This window comes from Schistocerca piceifrons, chromosome 2 (genome assembly GCF_021461385.2).
Source record: "Schistocerca piceifrons isolate TAMUIC-IGC-003096 chromosome 2, iqSchPice1.1, whole genome shotgun sequence".
Taxonomy (NCBI): Eukaryota; Metazoa; Arthropoda; class Insecta; order Orthoptera; family Acrididae; genus Schistocerca; species Schistocerca piceifrons.
Window position 1 is genome coordinate 75476456 of NC_060139.1, and position 13987 is coordinate 75490442.

General features: G+C 42.5%; 1 protein-coding gene across 2 annotated transcripts in view; it reads left to right on the forward strand.

Moving 5' to 3' along the window:
• Nucleotides 1-793: 793 nt before the first annotated feature.
• Nucleotides 794-13987, forward strand: part of LOC124776708 (leukocyte elastase inhibitor-like) — a 216977-nt gene continuing 203783 nt past the window's right edge. For both annotated transcript variants that reach the window (XM_047251819.1, XM_047251820.1), the window contains exon 1: nt 794-887. The gene's annotated coding sequence lies outside the window, so the exon portion shown is untranslated. The remainder of the gene's footprint in view (nt 888-13987) is intronic.

Consider the following 13987-nt stretch of genomic DNA (forward strand, 5'->3'; position numbering starts at 1 on the left):
TTAAATATCCTGGACGCACAATAACTGAAGACTTGAGATGTCACCAGGAGGTGAAAACTCGAATTGCCATAGCGAAGGAGGCATTCTACAGAAAGAGGAGACTCTTATGTGGCAAATTAGATAAAGGAAAAGGCTTGGCAAGTGTTTTGTCTGGAGTGTGGCACTATATGGGGCAGAAACATGGACGCTGAGACGAGAGGATGAAAAAAGGTTAGAAGCATTTGAGATGTGGATGTGGAGGAGAATGGAGAGAATAAGCTGGATGGAAAGAGTGAGTAATGAAAGAGTATTGGAAAGGGTTGGTGAGAGAAGATGTCTGCTGAAGGTTGTAAGAGAAAGGAAAAAGAACTGGTTGGAACATTCATTGAGGATGGAGTATTTGCTAGCAGATGCTTTGGAAGGAATGGTTTGTGGGACAAGACTGAGAGGAAGGAGATACAAGAGGATAGACGACATAAAGGGAAGAGGAAATTATGCAGACCTGAAGAGGATGGCAGAAGACCGGACAGCCTGGAGAACTACCATGTGACAACCTGCCTTTTGGCAGAACACATGATGATGATGATGATGATGATATAGTTCGCAGTCCTGCTTGAGGACACCGTTGATAGAGCTCCGCCGCGTGCTGCAGAGTTGCAGCCAGTGTTGGGACGCGGCGGCGCAGCTGCCCTCCAGCCGCTCATCATCGCCGGCCTTGAGAGTCAACACAATTCGCGGCCGGCAGGTGATGTCACGGCTTCCTCCGCCGCAAAAGGAACAGCGGGGCTCCCCCCACGTAAATACCAAGGCAGGCGGGCGAGGGCCGCGCGTCAGTCGCGCGCTGGCCGCCGTCGAGACAGCTTCGTGAGCCTGCGCTGTTCTTACTTCACACTGTCTCCTTCACCGTAGTAAGTACCGCGAATCGGCGCAGCGCCAGCAGCTCAGTGCGTCACAACGTGCCAACAATGACGTCAGTAGGGCCAGTGATCGTCATTTTTACCGTTCGAAATTTTCACGTACAGCCACGTAGCACGCGGAGATCATTAGCAGACATTGAGCAGCTTTCGCTGCAAGGTGGATCGTTGGAAGACACGAGCAGCTTGCCGGACAAATGATTAACGTGTTATTACGAGGGCAAGATCGAGTGTTTCCAAGCCTTCAAGTGAACGAAGTTTATTTGTCGAAGTTATCGTGCCGTCTTCCGTCACAAGACCGGTTTGGTGCAGCGTTCCGTGCTAGTCTTTCCTGTGCAAGCCTCTTCATCTCTTAGCTGCCACCTGCATCAACTTGAACCTGCTTGCGGTAGTCAAGCCTCGCTCTCCCTCTACAGTTTTTACCCTCCGCAGTTCCGTCCACAAAGTGATCATTCCTTTGATGATTCAGGATATATCTTATCAATCGATATTTTCTTTTAGTCAAATAGTGCCGCGAATTCCTTTCTCCCCAGTTTCGATCCAGTAACCTTAACTAATTTATCGATCTAGTCGTCTGATCTTCAGCAGTGTTCTGTAGAATCACGTTTCCAAAGTTTCTACCCTTTTTTTGTCTACACTGCTTATCGTCCACGTTTCGTGTAATGTCTCATTCTTCTTTCCAGTTTTTATATGACGGCAAAAAACACCTCTCTGGCTCTAGAAAGGTTATTAAAATCACAACCGATTTCACGCCAGTTTAGCCGATTCTCAGGTGATCTAAGTGGTGTGCGGACATTTGCCACGCCGGACATTTGCCACAATTTTACCTGCTCGGAAGGGTTGGGTCCCTTGTCTCCCCCTCCACCTCATCGCTGTCGCGCAGTTAAGGTACTTACTGAGCCTTTCGGCTGGTTTGCTTAACATAGGAGCAGAATCTCTTTGGATTTACTGCCACATTTTTAAAGAGACTTTCGTTGTGGAAACTATTAAATGCATCTCGCATTGAAATCCGCACCAAATTTCGAGCCTCACTAATACTATTTCTTTGAATTTAAGCCACATATGGTCTTCACTTACATAGTTTGGAAGGATTGGAGACTGTCTCTTAGAAAGACGTCAACCGAATTTTTAGCTGCTTTTATATGTATTTCGCGTTTAGTTTTGGTGAATTTCTTTGTTACGGAATTGAGCCTCGCTCGACTATGTGTTCACTAATCCCTGTATCCGTCGTGATGGTCAGGATTATTTGTGGCTACGAGGTCAAATGTGTTTTCGTAACCATTTACAATTTGAATGGCTTCGTGAACTAATTGTTCAAAATAATTTTAAAAAAGCATTTAGAACAATGAGGCAGGTTGATTTCTATCTACAATAGGGTCTGAAAATGTATTTTTGTCAACATACGGAAGGCAGATTGAAGTCACTGCCAACTATAATTGTATGAGCAGCGAACCTATTTGTGATGAGACTCAAGTTTTCTTTGAACTGTTCAACAACTGTTTCATCTGAGGCCGGGGGTCGGTAAAAGGAGCCAGTTATTAATTTATTCCGGTTGTCGAATATAACCTCTGCCCATACTAAGTCACAGGAACTATTTGCTTCAATGTCGCTTGTGAGCTGAAACACACATTACATTATTTTTCCTCAAGTTGTGCTTTTCCTTAAGTTAGTGCAGATCACTACAATTACGGCTTTTCCTTCCGAAACCTAGGATGCTTTCTCTGTGACCCTGTAATTACCAGAGCTAAACAATGTAGAACAGCAACGTACGTTACAAGCATAGCATTCTGTATTACTTCATTTCCTTATTTCTAACATTTTACAATTGTACGTCGACTTTAGATGACATGTCAATCATAGATGTTCTTATCTCTATTTAGTGAACGTATTTTCAGTCATGTTTTGAACATTGTCCCACTACACATTATTAACTAACGTTTCGCCGCAAGGGATATCGGATTTTAGAGAGTAAATTAATATGGAGTATGTCGTTCTTCTTTTCAAACGTTCACATTCCCATTTCTTCTTTCCTTACTGTCTTTTGGGCATGCAGTTGTAATTAAAGTAGGGACAAATGCAGCGATAAAAAAGAAATGATTAGCGTACATTCGCATTCTCTTTACATCGTTCCTTTCTTGTTGCTCCCATGCCGATCGACTGTTTCTATCGCAATCAGTAAGCGTGAAGGAAGCTACCCTACAGACAGAGGGACCTATATTTATACTTGGCAGAACTAATTACATACTGACATAATCGTAGGTATTGCTTTCGTTTCCGAAAAGTTATAAATATTTCGATTTCGGGAAAGAAGCTCTGTATTTGACCAAAACGTCCGAAAAGAAGGTCCCATACGTACTGGTTGTATCGAGTAAGATGTGGAGACGGCGGTTTGAAAACAGGGATTAGAAAGGAAGTATTTTACAGTTTTTCTTTTTACACTGGCGTAACAAATACTGCTACATGGAGTAGTATAGCTCTGCACATTGCGTTTACAACGTTATATTACGCCTTCTTGAAGCCTTTCTCCGTCCTTCGCGTCATTGGTAGATTAAAACTACCTACAAGCGTTTGCCAAAGGGTGTATCCCTAAAACATAATACAGCGAGTGTTTGGTGCAGGGAGAATAAAATAAGCTCTTCAAAGCGAGTGAAAATGTATATAAGCACCAATAAAATCGCACCGTAATATCATCTGGAGACGGTGTGGGCGTGGCCATAAGGAACATTGAACTAGCTAGAGCCCTATGCGAGCACCCCTGAGGAAAACTGCATTGGCCGTGGTATCCGAAGACACAGCGAGATGGCGCTAGAGAAAATGAGGCTAGTAGCGTGAAAGAGGGGGAGATTCTGTACATACAATAAATTACACTTTAAATCAGCAGTTGATATAGAAAAAAGACGACGCATGGATATAAAACTATATAGTAAATCTCTCTCCAGTCATTTTGATAGTTCAGTGTATAACGTGTGATGGGTTTCATATGAAATTCCTTTTAACACATGTACATTCCTTTTATGATCCCATTTGGTGTAACCAGCTGAACGTCTCAAGAATTTGATTTCACAAGCTGTTAACCTTTTCGCGTCTTTTTCCTTCATTGTCCACGTTACGCTACCACAGCACAGCGCAGGGCTTGCTAACGTTTTACAAAGGAGTATTCTGGAGTGCTTTTGAACTAGGGAAGGTTTTTAATACGTTAGTAATGACTCCCATTGCTTTTGTATAACTGGTGGCTTTTTCGGCCAGGTCCCTGTCTTCCAGAAAGGATAATTTGTAGCCTAAGCATGTGAACATGTTCACTCTTTCTAGAATTTTCTTTTTCCAACATTTCGTACTTTGTGTTGGGTATTTTTCACAAAATGCCATAATTTGTTTTTCCGGTGTTGATGTCCATGCTGTATTTCACAGACATAATCCGAAAACTGTGTGTAGGTCGCAGCAAGTCATCCTCTGAAGATGCTGCAAGAGCTGAATAGGCTGCAAAAATCAAAGTGTTTCTTTTCATTCGTGAAGCCGTGCTGCATTTGTCTCCACTCTTGGATGATTTTATTCATATAAATAATAAACAGTAGTGAAGAAAATATGCATCCATGCCGTACCCTAGTATGGTTGTGCCGTACTCTGACAATTTGCCATCTTTCTTGACACAGATTAAATTTGTTCAGTAATGTCTGTACGCATTTTCGATAAGTTGCTAGAGAATATGGTCACCTGCCAGAATCTGTATTAATTTATTTCTGTTGACTTTATCAGAAGCTTTTTTTGAAGCCAACCAAGGCAATTTGTGTTTCTAGATTAAATTCTCTGCATTTTTCTGTTAGTAGTTTCAATCAAAAATAGCCATCACAGCATGATTTTCCTTTGCAAAGGCCGTTTTGTTCCACACCCATTATAGGTTCATCGTGACTGCACGATTTATTTTTGATGGTGCAGTCTAGCTCAGTAACCTTATTCCTCGGCAGTTATCACTATTTTTCAGTCTCCTTTTTTGAAGATAGGAATCACAATTCACCTAATCCAGCTCTCGGGTATATTATCTCCTGACCAGATCATTTTTCAGAAGTTTAGGAATCTGCCTATAAATGACTTGCTTTCGTATTTAAACAACTCTGGATCGATTTAATCTTGTTCTGGGACTTTATTATTTTTTGTTTCGTTTTATATTTCTTTAAGTTCACATTTACAGGTGGTTTCTCTTGTACAGTCCCCTGAGGGCTGGACTGGAAGAGGCATTGATGTTGGAGACCATGTAATATTTAACACCATGTAATTTCGAAAAAGATTTCTCAGCTTGTAGATTTGTATTCTGTCAGCGATTTTCTCTTTCTCAGAAATGATTTTCATACTACTGGCAGTCTGCGTTTTGTATCCTCTCTATTGCACCTATCAGCAATCACATTGTTCCCCAAAAGCTTTCTATATAACACTTGTAGTGTCTCATATCCTAATATTAGTCCCCTCAATACCGCCTGACTTAATTTAATTACACTCCATTACATGTACTTTGCTTTTATTGTTGTTCATCTTATAACCTCTTTCCAAGGCACTATCAGTTACTTTCAATTAAACTTCAACAGTCTACAATTTCGAAGTCATATATTCACTTCATAGTTTTTTTTTAAGTTATTATTTAACTCTCCCTGAACGTAGTGCCATTTCAAGTTTCTCTTTAGTTTCCCAAATTGCTCGCCTATCTTGGGGGATAGCCTATAAGCCTGACTCACACTCCCTTCTCACAATCAGCTACAGCTTCCCTTTCAAGTCCTTCAACTCTTCAACCCTGTCTCACTCTCCCTTCTCAACTTTCGCTTCCCTTTCATGTCCTTCAATTCTATAAGTGCTGTCTGGTTTCTGTACAAGCCGTAGATAGCCTTTCGCTCCATCGGCGCTACTTTTAGAATTTTAAAATGTATTCCAGTAAAAGTTTTCTAAAGCTTTTTCTAACTCTTCAGTAGTTGCAAACATACATTTGCGTTTCCATAGCCTATTGTCGAAGAAAAGTCGTAGGGTCAATATAGCCTCGTGTGTTCCTGTATATCTCTGGAACCACACTGATCTTTCCCAAGCTCAACTTCCACCATTTCCATTCATCCGTAAATAATTCGTGATACCATTTTGGAGTCTTTACTTGTTAAACTGATGATTCGGAAGTACTCACACTTGTCGGTATCTGCCTTTAGAACTGGAACTGATTATAATCTTCCTGAAGTTTGAGAGGGTTTCGCCTGGCCATGTACCTTACATATTAAGTGGAAAGGTTTCAGCATGCCTGTATTTCCCAAAGTCGTCAATAATTCTGAGGGACTATCGTCTAATATAGGTGCGTTTGTTACGACTAGGCCTTTCAGTACTCTGTCAAATTATTTTTTATATCGAAGAGCTTTTTTCCTACGTTTACCAATTAGTAGAATCTACTCTAAAAGTGTGACGCTTTGAATTTCTGTGAAATTCCCATCTATGGCCTCAATATCCATTTGACTCAAAACATTTGTCAACGATACCTACAGATGTATTTGCATGTTGTAAATTAAAGTCAAAGGAATTCCATTGTTGCGAACGCATTGTTTGTCCCAACAATTCGTGCGTGTTTCGTTTTCCGACTGACGCAACACCTTTGTAGACACCTGCAATTTTCTTTATGAAAGATTTTGATTCAAATTTCGTTTTTGTAGTCCAGTCCTATATTTTCATCTAGACGTGTAAAGTGACTTGCACAGTAGCCTATTCTCTGAATACTATTTTGTCTTTTTTGCGCAGTAATTAATAAAATGAATCACGTTTATTTCCTGAAGCACAATGGCCATAGTGCATTCCCAGGGCATTCTTTGGTTCTTATTCACTAGCTTCGACCCATTTCTTTGATTGATGTTTCGTTTCTGAAGTGGTGAACATCATCTCATCCACAGTAACAAACCGGTACACAAAATAATTTGGAGTCTCTGCGAATATATTTGGGAAATTCATATGTGCATTTCCTTGTGGTAAGCATCCAAAAAATGTGACATTCATTTTGCTGAAAACTTTCTTGTAGTCAATCCCTCAAGTAAAATATAGCGTATTCTATCCGGGCGTTGTACCTTCAGCGTTGTGCTGTATTATACACGTTTAAATGCCAATTGTCTCTTATCATATTCTGATCTGTCTCTGAGTTCTCATCTCCAGTTGCCATTTTGGTACGTCTGTCATGTGGATCACCATCAAGAGACGTACCACTCCGTTCGAGTTGAAATTATAGGGTCAGGCTCACTATAAACGTTTCCCATCTGCAGAGAAAATTCCAGTGGTTGTTAATCGTCCAAAATAAAGAATTCTGTAACGATACCGTATAAGTGTTTAACTATTTGCATGAAGTGCACACAACACTAATACTTGCAAAAGTTATTTGAACAAACGTGTTTGGTAATTAAAGCTGACGCGACTTACGGTAGTACGAAACGCGTAGCAAAAACAAAAATTTATTGAAATCAACGCCTTGTCTATGACAGACGGAGATCCGTTGTCCATGCATTCGTTCAGCTATAAACCACTTCCAGTAACATTTACATACGCCATTAATATCACTAGCGAAGCAGCTCATGGTCATAGTGTGTGCATGAGTACGAAGGAAGGTTGGATGTTTTGCATCCACGGTCGGATTTAGGTAGGTCGGGGTGTCGGGTGCAGCAAAAATTCTTGGATCCTCACAAAAAGGGGGATTACATGAGAACATGCTAGTCATATTTCGAATGAAGCTAAATAGGCATATTTTGAATGAAGCTAAATCATCACCTGTAATCAAATCTGAATATGATAAATTTAGTTCATTTGTGTTCTAAGTACCTGTCGCAGCTTAAGCAGGGTCTGCATTTTGGTACATTACCGTCCATCTTGAGCGATCTTTGGCATCTGCATTGATAACTCCCACAGTGGTCATGTCATTGCATAGTGTGCCAAGCCTCTACAGATATAATAAATTCTAGTGTAATACTAACTGCATTGTAAAGAAACAGTAGTTAAACATAAATTCATAAGATTGTCGGATCCGTCAAGTCCACTTTTTATGAAAGTTGAGACCGTAGGTTCAATCTGCAGTTCACATAGTATACCCTTTTTTGTAACAAAAGAACTGTTACTAAACTTATTTTCTCCCCATGCGGGAAAAGCACAAAGTAAGGTGAAGAATCCAAAATCCATTTCATCCTGAAGTACTGTTGCCAAAATCTGACTTATTGATACTTGAGTCACAGCAACTGGAACGTTTGTCAACCAACGATCGATGAAAATGTTTGTTTAGTTCGTAGCTTGTGCCGGTAGTGCAGCAGACCAGCGAACTGCCTCTGTTTGCCTAGTTTGTATATAACGTTTAATGTAGTAATTTTTTTTCATTCTTCTGTGAAAAGGTGAACAGCAACTGCCTATCTGTGTTGAATAGTTTTTCCGCTAAATGTTCGCGTATTTTGCGATCATTGTCATGCTGACTTCGCGGTGCAGTTCTGTAGTCGTCGTCGGCATGAGCAGTAACAAGCAGCAACGCCAGTGACATTTCTTAGTTTGTGTTAAGTGCCTGCTTTTTGATTACTTCATGACTTACTTCTTCTTCGAAGGGACGTGCATCTGCTTATGTTAGGTAGGTAGCGCTTTTCATTTGTCTGTTTGCGTATTTTGCAAATGTCAGAGTAGCGTTTTGTAATGTATTTTCGCGACGCCAAAGCGCCACGGTCGCCAGACTCAATTTGAGTTAGTGGCCGTTGTAAACAGTCAGAACTGTAGCGCTCTAGTGTTTAAAAAGCGAGTCGCAGCTAGGAGCAGCGCAGCAGCGGAACTTAACGAGCCGCTGGTGATTGCATAGGTTAGGACCACCTGCTGTGTACGCAACCAGGAGGAATTAGATTTTTTTCCTTTGTATTAGTCTTCTTACTGGTTTGGTGCGACCCGCCCCGAATTCCTCCCCTGCACCAACCTCGTCATTCCAGAGTAGCACTTAACTCCAAACGTCCTCAATTATTTGTTAGATGTATTCCAACCTGTCTTCCTCCACAGTTTATATCCTCTGCAGCACCATCTAGTACCATGAAAGTTATTCCCTAATGTCTTAACAAACGTCCTGTGATCCTGTCCCTCCTTCTTGTCAATGTTTTCTGCATGTTCTTGTGTTCGCCGATTGTGTGTAGAATCACCTCGTACCTCACCTTACCAGCCCATCTAATTTTCAACATTCTTCTGTAACACCACGTCTCAAACGTTTCGGTTCTCTTCTGTTCAGGTTTTCTCACAGCCCATGTTTCACTACCATACAATACTGTGCTCCAGACGTACATTCTCAAACATTTATTTCTCAAATTAAGGCCTTATGTTTGTTACTAGTAGACAACTTATCGCTAGGAATGGCTTCTTGGCCTGTGTCTAGTCTGCTTTTTATGTCCTCCTTCTTCGTCCGTCTTGTGTTGCTTTCCTTCCAATGTTTCAGGAATCTTTCCATTTTTGATATTAAATTTATCGCTAATCTCATTCCTGGCACTCCACAAAACTTTCATCTTTCTTCAGTTCACTCTCAGCCCAGACTGTGTGCTTTCATTTCATTGAAAGGATCCTACAGTTCTTCCTCCCTTTCACTGAGGATAGCAATGTTGATGTTGATACCCCTCCACTCTGAATTTTAATCTCAGTCCAGAACGTAATTTTTGTTTCCTCACTGCTTCTTGGATGTATAGATCTAACAGTAGGGGCGAGAGATTCAATCTCTGTCTTATAACCTTTTTAATCCGAACATTTCGTTCTTGATCTTCCATTCTCATTTTTACTTCGTGATTCTAGTACATATTCTATATTATCCATCTTATACTCTATATTATCCATCTATAAGCTATACCTTACACCTATTTCCCAGAGAATTTTGAACGTCTGGTTCCTGAAGTTTTCCCAGTGTAATGAATATTCTATGAGGATTCGGGACTGCAGCTGGATCATATTGACTTCTTGCCACAATATTTCGGCTCGAAACCGTCCAGCCATTTTCTGCCATGGGAAGGGCCGCGCTACGAAAGCTACGAGAAAATCCTCACACGGTGGTCTTTACCAGCGAATAAGGGAAACGTCACCATGTTGTTGCCACCTGAGGTTTATGAACAGAAGATTTATAACTTTCTGAGTGAACCAATGTATCGTAAGATTGACAAAGACCCCACAGGGAAATTGGAAAGGAAAACATCAGCACTGCTGAATTCTTCTTCTGTTCCGCAAGAAGTGGCCACGAGATTAAGATCTCATAGTTCTGTGTCAGCCAGGTTATATCGTCTTCAGAAGATTCATAAAGAAGAAGTTGCGTTACGGCCGATCGTCAGTCATATCGACGCCCCCACCTACGATTTGACGATACATCTCGCCACTCTACTGAGACCTTTTCTGGGGAAGTGTGCGCTTCGTGTTCGCAGCTCTGATGACTTTATCAAAAGACTGGCGTTCACTTCAACTCAGTGAAACTGATTTACTAGTGAGCTTTGATGTTATCTCACTTTTTACTAAGGTTCCTCTTATGGACTCTTTGTCACTCATCAGCAGTAAGTTCACGGCCGATATAACAGCACTTTTTCATGTCCTTTCCTCAACTTAATTTTTATTTAACAACGAATATTTTGAGCAGACAGTGTGTGTTGCCATGAGCAGTCCTCTCTCCCCTCTGGTAGCAAACTTTTTACGGAAGACTTTGAGGAAAGGACACTTGATTCGGCAGAACTTAAACCGAGAGTCTTTTGTTGATATGTGAATGACATTTTTGTAATGTGGCCCCCTGATGAAGAAGGCTTTTCACGCTTCTTCCAACATCTGAACTCAATCCACTAAAATATACGGTACAGTGGAATAGGGAAGGATGGTTACTTATCGTTGTTTTTTTTTTTCACGTCTTGGTTACTAGGAGAGTGAATGGGTCATTAGGGCATTCTATCTACCGTAAGCCCACACATACTGACTTTTATCTGCAAGTGACGAGCTGCCATCACCCTCCACAAACTACTGGCATCCTTTGAAGGTTGGTGCACCGCGCCCCTCTTCTTTCTGATGGAGACTGCCTTACAAAGGAGCTAGAACATCTACAGTCGGTGTTCAACAATAACGGTTACTCTCTACATCAGAAAATTGCCACGCTAAGGAGGAAGAAACGTGACCACCCACAACATCAAGAGGACAAGGAGCTGTTCAGCGAAGGTTGGTGCCCTTCTCGGTTCGGTAAAGGACGATCTGGGTCTGCCGAAGGCCGGGATTTGCAAAGTTTGTTGCCGGTATGGCAAAAGGTAATGTGATGCGCGCAGTGCATGAAGGGTATGGTGAGCGAGAGCGCTACGCTCGCCTTTCGCAGCCCAGTGGGACGGCCATAGCTGAGCATTGTATTTTTTTTCTTTATTGTTATTTCATGCCTTCGCACCATGTGGGCAAGGGGTGGGCTGTCAGTTCGCTGGGCATTTTATTACCACAGGACGCTCTATCAATTATTCTGCCACAAAAATTTGGCCCCGGCGAGATATGTTTGGGATTCAGTAATTAAAGAATCTGTGGAAATAGGTCTAACATAAAATTTTATAAGTCATGACGACGGCTCTCAACTGGACAAGGCCGATCTCTCTAATTTCTTCTGAGAGAAAGCTTTCTATTCATAATGACACATCTGGCGACATCTGACTTTTGTTTTTACCGCATTTCGACAGAGGGCGGACATGTAGTTTCACCTTTACCATGCGCCTGCGTGCCACAGATGGAACTGTATTTGGAGAGGGCGCGGATTTCGATAGAGGACGCTCCTGTGACGGCCGCCAATGCGCATGCGTTTCCGCGCCAATTTTTGCTATAGAGCCGACATCGTGAACTAGCACTCTCCAAGCGTTGTTCGATCATATCGAAGCGTTCTTACCGACGCGTGTCCTCGTTAGTCAGTTATCGTGTTATTCGGGTGCTCGCGGACGTAATGTATCTACGCGGTTGTGCTTTTCACGGACGCGTCGGCGAACGTGTGAAGGCGACTGCAGGCTGCTGTCGGTTCCCCATCTGATGACGACATGGCTCACGCGTCGGACACTTCACTGGGTGACAATGTACCGCAACTACAGCATGACACCGCGAAAGAAAGCCTAAAGACCACGTCTGTACCAGACACAAAGGCTAAATATCGGGAGGAGAAGTACGAAGAACATCGACGTCATCGCAAAGAAGCTTTAGAAGAAATACGTCGTATCAAACAACTGCTTCACGAGGATACAGAGGATGATTCTGAGGAAATATCGTCCACTCACTCTAACCACGGAGCGACGGCAACATGTCCTCACAGGACAATCAGTCCAGATGGGACTCTATGGAATGCTGCAGACACTGTGACTACCGAGTGGTTTCAACCAATTCACTGCAGGAAGACCCTTCGTCACAGTGCTGCTCAGGCACTGGAACGAGCTGCGAAACCGAACCTTGTCACTACAGACAGATATGACACCCTAGCTGGAGCGTCGGTGCAGGAGCCTACAACCACCGACCTGCCACCCCCACCTCTGTAGGTCCCAAATGCGCCGAAGATACCACCCATAGTGATTTACAACTGTACCAGCCATGTTAAGCTATGCTGCGACCTTAAGGAACAGATTTCTCCTGCTTTACGAGCTGCGTATACGGGAGATGGTGTAAAATTCCGTTTTGACATCCTCAAGGATTACCAGAAGGTGTTCACTTTTGCAAGAATCGACAGTTACCACTTAACACGTACCAGCATATCACCAGCGGGGATATTAATGTGGTGGTCAAACACTTCCTACTTTCGGTTACTGTGGAGGAAGTGAGCAACAAGTTTTTACCATAAAGGATGTACCGGGTGATCAAAAAGCCAGCATAAATTTGAAAACTTAATAAACGACGGAATAATGTAGATAGAGAGGTAAAAATTGACACACATGCTTGGAATGACATGGGGTTTTATTATAACCAAAAAAAAGTATTTCTAGACGCGTGAAAGATCTCTTGCTCGCGTCGTTTGGTGATGATCGTGTGCTCAGACGCCACTTTCGTCATGCTTGGCCTCCCAGGTTCCCAAACCTCAGTCCGTGCGATTATTGGCTTTCGGGGGTTACCTCAAGTCGCAAGTGTATCGTGATCGACCGACATTTCTAGGGATGCTGAAAGACAACATCCGACGCCAATACCTCACCATAACTCTAGACATGCTTTACAGTGCTGTTCACAACATTATTCCTCGACTACGGCTATTGTTGAGGAATGATGGTGGACATATTGAGCATTTCCTGTAAAGAACATCATCGTTGCTTTGTCTTACTTTGTTATGGTAATTATTGCTATTCTGATCAGATGAAGCGCCATCTGTCGGACATTTTGTGAACGTTTGTATTTTTTTGGTTCTAATAAAACCCCATGTCATTCAAAGCATGTGTGTCAATTTGTACCTCTCTATCTACATTATTCCGTGATTTATTCAGTTTTCAAATTTATACTAACTTTTTGATCACCCGGTACATCTACATCTACATTTGTACTCCGCAAGCCACCCAACAGTGTGTGGCGGAGGGCACTTTACGTGCCACTGTCATTACCTCCCTTTCCTGTCCCAGTCGCGTATGGTTCGTGGGAAGAACGACTGCCGGAAAGCCTCCGTGCGCACTCGAATGTCTCTAATTTTACTATAGTGATCTCCGCGGGAGGTATAAGTAGGGGGAAGCAATGTATTCGATACCTCATCCAGAAACGCGCCCTCTCGAAACCTGGACAGCTAGCTACACCGCGATCCAGAGCGCCTCTCTTGCAGAGAGTGCCACTTGAGTTTGCTAAACATCTACGTAACGCTATCACGCTTACCAAAAAAACCCTGTGACGAAACGCGCCGCTCTTCTTTGGATCTTCTCTATCTCCTCCGTCAAGCCGACCTGGTACAGATCCCAGTTCAAGCATAAGAAGCAGGGAAAGCTCCACTCATGACCCATGTATGCTGTGATACTACCAAAGGGGGTTACATCTGATACCGTCTATGGAGTTCGCTTTGTGCTGTCGATGAGATTGTGGGTGTAGGAATACGGCTCTTGCAATGAACCAACCCAGTATAAATGTTTTCAAGTTGATCACCCACATCT